This window comes from Amborella trichopoda, chromosome 11 (genome assembly GCF_054954075.1).
Source record: "Amborella trichopoda isolate Santa Cruz 75 chromosome 11, AtrichopodaSantaCruz75HAP2 v2.0, whole genome shotgun sequence".
Taxonomy (NCBI): Eukaryota; Viridiplantae; Streptophyta; class Magnoliopsida; order Amborellales; family Amborellaceae; genus Amborella; species Amborella trichopoda.
This window is the reverse complement of record NC_142346.1, coordinates 6,929,873-6,935,068: the sequence shown is the minus strand read 5'-3', so window position 1 is coordinate 6,935,068 and position 5,196 is coordinate 6,929,873. Positions and strand designations below refer to the sequence as shown.

At 38.1% G+C, this 5,196-nt stretch overlaps 1 pseudogene across 1 annotated transcript; it reads left to right on the top strand.

Annotated features, from left to right (window-relative positions):
* Positions 1–2,061: 2,061 nt before the first annotated feature.
* LOC18444349 (G-type lectin S-receptor-like serine/threonine-protein kinase RLK1) lies at positions 2,062–4,994 on the top strand (annotated as a pseudogene). The gene is made up of 3 exons (XR_016044925.1): positions 2,062–3,135; positions 3,211–3,310; positions 3,530–4,994. The product of XR_016044925.1 is annotated as a G-type lectin S-receptor-like serine/threonine-protein kinase RLK1 (transcript).
* Positions 4,995–5,196: the final 202 nt, after the last annotated feature.

Here is a 5,196-nt window from a genome sequence, read left to right as displayed (position 1 = left end):
CCGAGGTTGTGATTGTGGAAGGGGATTTTCATAATGTTATTCGTTAAACAAGATATTTTTTTTTTTGGGTAATCCAGGGGAAGATAGGTCCTTTTTCATTTTTCAAATAGTTTAGGAATTTGGTTTTTTAAAAAATTAGGGTGATGTCCATGTTAATGAAAACCATAACGTGGTAACTAACGTGTGGGGTACTATCACTAGGACCGCAGCCCTTTTTCCCATTAAACAAGAGATGAGCTACAAAGGCCGGTCTTTCGCCTATAGGGAACAATGCAATAGGAGAGTGCCCGGCTTATGCGGGCATCTTATTTTTATTACAAAATTCTCATTTTGTGAAGCACGCATATCAATTTTGTGCAGCGGAAGCACAAACACATGGAAGTCAATTTTAGACTAAATTAAACTTAAACTTTAAAACAAGGAATAAAAGAAAAACAAGAAGAAAGTGCCATATCTATAAATAGTGGAGCATGGGTGAGCAAATAAGTGAAGTCGTTTCTATGAATGGTCAGTCAATAAGGGCCCTTGTATATGATTCAGTGACGACGAGGAAGGAAAAAAGAAGGAAGGGAAGGGATCTCGTTTTACTTAATATCGAGTTTAGAGAGAGAGAGATTTGATCTTATCAATCTATTTTGTTTTAGAACGAAGTTTAATTAGGTCATTATGTTTACATATATAGTAATAATGAGTCAGACGAGTTATCATCTCTCATTTTGAATTAAATCACGAGTCGATTAGTTCACATTATCCATGATGAGTGACAGGGAAATCAATGTTATTAGGAATGAAATGGCCATTGCGTTGGCGAGGGTCTGATTCTAGATCTGACTGGCCAAGGTATTGACTGGTGGTCTGATTGGTAGGATAGGGCAGTCCCTTATAATCCAGTCTTGATAACCGTGGGACAAATAATACTTAAATTGAAAAAGAAAGTAAGTTTACTCATAATCTACACCAGTATTCGCAAAACCGGCTAGGTTAACCCGGACCCAGTTAGGTTACGTGAAACCAGCTATTGGTTGTGGCTCGTTAAAAAATTCAAAAAATTTATAGAAAATCCAAAAAATAAAAAATTTGTTTGTTATATTTTTTTTTTAATGTTTACTATTATTTTGGAAATGATTGGTAAGTATTTTGGCCATAAATATTTAATTTTTCATTTTTCTTTCTTTTTAGATTATTTCTAGAATACCTTTGGGCACAAAATGATTTTTAAGAATCCATTTTTCACTACTTTTTTAATCTGATTTGGATGTCTTTTTTTTTAATTATATTTTAAACATACTTTTTCTATTCTTTAAGATTTTTTTGAAATTTGTTTTTAAAATTTTTAACCTTTTTTAGGCCGGTGGGATCCTTCACACTTGTAACCTAGACCCGACCCATGGTTGGGTTCCGTGCCTGGTTTGTGATCTACACGTAGAATGAGATGTATGTGAGCTTCTAAAACATGGAAAATGGTTTGATCGGGCTTCAGGCCTATAAAACTAAGTACAACGTTACCTTATAACTTATTAAAATTACAATTCAAGTATTGGAAAACCTTTACATCGATCATCTCGACTTGAACATTACAGTTGTTAAAAAAAAACAAGAAGGAATTTAAGCTCTAAAAATAGAGTTTATTGTAACAAGTTATGTAGACCGTCCATTTCACCCAAATAATAAGTGTTTAAAGATCCGCAAGTTTTGTACGGTGGTATGAGTTTCAAATTTTATTATCCACATTGAAAATTGAATTTAGATCCATGGAGATTTCTGTTGCCGATAGTGCTTTTCAGATGACGTGATGCGGAAAAAAAAAAAAAAAAAAAAAAAAAAAAAAAAAAAAAAAAAAAAAAAAAGAGGAGAGGAAGGGACTTCATTCCCAAAAACATTACTATCACGTAGTGGACTACTACCACTTCAAGAGTCAAGTCTCAAAAGGGTGAGTGCACATGTGAACTGCTGCGCGTTTCTACAACAAGTGACTTCCTTTCCACACGGTTTTGCTGAACCTTTTCCGTCCTTTCCCCCTTAAAACACTTTCAGAATTGCAGGAGTAATATAGTCTTGTGTTCTCCATTTAAACACCAACTCTCCCTTCTTTCTCCAAAGAACCAGTAGACCCAGTGGAGAAAATTTTCAGTCTTTAATGGTTTCCTCAATGGCCACATTTCCTCTTCATCTTTCTTTCCTTCCGCGATTGTTGCTTATTCTTTCTCTCTCTTCAGCACAATCATCCTCTCTCCAAAACACAAGCATGGCTTCACCTACTCAAATCCTAAGGAAGCCTTCTCCTTCAACTTACCCATTCAGACACATTAGCTTGGGTTCTTTTCTTTCGACAACCCCAACTGGTAACAATCAGAGTTACTGGCTCTCCCCTTCCGGTAACTTTGCTTTTGGCTTCTACCCTCTCAGTAAGCCTCAAAACTTCATAATAGGAGTTTGGATGCCCAGAACCCCTGAAAAAACATTGATTTGGACTGCAAATAGAGATGATCCTCCTCTTCTCAATGGAACCTCCATCACTCTAACCAGTAATGGCAGACTCTTACTGAGAAACAGAGGAATCCAAGAGAGATCCATCTCAAGCAATTCAATTTCAGCAACTTCAGCTGCCTTTTTTGATAATGGCAACTTCATTCTTTACAGTCACACCAATGTAATATGGCAGAGTTTTGATGTACCAACTGATACTATCATGAGTGGCCAAAGGCTATTAAATGGCTATGAGCTCCTCTCTTCTTCCTCTGATTCCATCTTCTCCTCCTGTAAGTTCAGGCTCAAAATGCAAGAAGATGGTAATCTCGTGCTTTACCCGATAAACACCATTGATACAAGTGGTAATCCTTATTGGTCCACTCACACCGATGGCGAAGGTAACAGTTTAACACTGAATTTAGACTCAGATGGCAGCTTATATCTCATGAATTCTTCTGGTTTCTTTATACATAACATCTCAGAAAGCAAAGATTCATGCTTTATATATCGGATGACATTAAGTTCGGAGGGTAAGCTTAAATTATATTCACATGGCCTTGAAAAAAATGGTAGCCTGAATTCCTCTGTCATTTGGTCAGCTGTAGAACGATCTTGTGATGTGAAGGGGATATGCGGGCCTAATAGCTACTGTATTATGAAGGACTTGTAAGACCCAAGTTGTTGAAGCGCTTCTGGTTTTAGTGCACCTGGCCCTGAGAGAACATTTCTGGACTGTGCAAGGAGCTTCAAAGATGGGGAATGCGAAGATAGAAAATATAATTTCACCATTGATACTATCGAAAACGTCATATGGCAAGACCCTGAATACACTGATGATATTGTGACTGAAGATGATTGAAAAGAAACTTGTCTTGACGATTGCACATGCATGGCTGCTTTCTTTGGTGATCGAAAGTGTGCTATAATGAAATCCCCTTTGAGATATGGAAAAAGAACTCCTGATTCAGTGAAGGCTTTCTTCAGGGTTCCACACAATGTGACCACTAATGGTTCATCCAATATTTGGCCTCCTCATTTATCAGGAAACTCAACTGGTTAGGTTATGGAGAGGGGTTTAGATGGGCCTTTCAATAAGTGGTTCCCCATTAGCTTGGCGCTTGGAAGTGGTCTTGTTTTATCTTTAGCACTCTCTGGTTTTCTTGCCTACCAATCAAGAATGGGATGGTATTACAGGTTTTCGAGTAACCATTCTCTTAAAAACCAAGTGAATTTGATATCTTTTGCTTATGGCGAGCTTTATGAAGCCACCAGGGGCTTTGCAGAAGCACTAGGAAAAGGCTCATTTGGGACAGTATTCAAAGGGATTTTATGTAACGATGCTGAAGTTGCAGTGAAGAAACTGGAGAAGCGCGAAGAAGCAGGAGAGACGGAGTTTCGAACAGAGGTGAATGTGATTGGTCGAACCCATCACAAGAACCTGGTTCAATTACTAGGTTTTTGTGATGAGGGTTCTCATAGGCTCCTAGTCTATGAGTTCATGAGAATGGATCTCTTGCAGAGCTCTTATTCAACGAAGAAAGCCGACCCAATTGGGAGGACAGAGTGAAGATGGCTCTTGACATAGCTTGAGGACTCCTATACTTGCACGAAGAGTGTGTGACCCAAATTATACATTGTGATATAAAGCCTCAAAATATACTCTTGGATGAGTTTCAAACGGCAAAGATATCAGATTTTGGGTTAGCAAAGCTTTTGATGCCTGATCAAACAAAGACCTTAACGGTTGCTCGAGGAACTAGAGGGTATGTGGCCCCAGAATGGCACAGGAATGTTCCTGTCACCACTAAGGTGGATGTGTATAGCTACGGCGCAATGCTGTTGGAGATGATTTGTTGCAGACAGAGCTTGGTGGTCGATGTCCCTGAAGATGAGATAATACTTTCAGATTGGGTTTACAAATGCTTTCAAGATGGTTGCTTGGAGAAACTGATAGCTCCTGAAGAATTGGAGGTTAGAGAGGAGAAACAGAGACTGGAAAGGATGGTTATGGATGGGCTATGGTGTATACTGGAAGAACCTACATTGTGGCCATCCATGAAGACGGTGGTTTTAATGTTGGAAGGCACAGTGGAGGTGCAAGTTCCTCCTCATCCTTGTCCCCCTTCAGTCAAATCTATGACCTCATGAATTTTAGGTGCAGAGGTGGAGGATAAAAACTCGAGGGAGCAGCACCACTATCGTCCATGGTACACAATAAGGGTGTATATCGTAAGTTCGTATTGAAGGGTGGAGATCGACAGTGGTTAACTGTAATAACCGATGAATTCCATATTATTGATATCCACCATTTGTCAATGGAATAGATGGTAGATGCTCTTGTGGTGGATTTTGTAGTACTAGAAAATGGTGTATGGTGTAATTCCTCAGAATTCTATGGTCTCGTTCTGAACTTTTCACTGAATGGCTTTTGAGAAATCCAGGTTTAATTACTGTAGTTTGATAGAGAATGAAATGTACTAATTTCTTTGTATTTTACTCAAATGTATTGAACTCTATTTTCTTAATTTTCCATAGAAAACATCCTGTTAGGAAGTTGATTTCATGCTTTAAGTAGTTGTCCTTAACTAATTATATATGGTGAATGGTTAAATAGTCTAGGTTCATATGGTTTCCTAGAAGCCATTTTGAAAGACATATTGCTAAAAAGATGTGACTTTTTATTTTGCATTAAAGATCAAGGTTTAGTGTGAGTTTAGTAGAAATTTG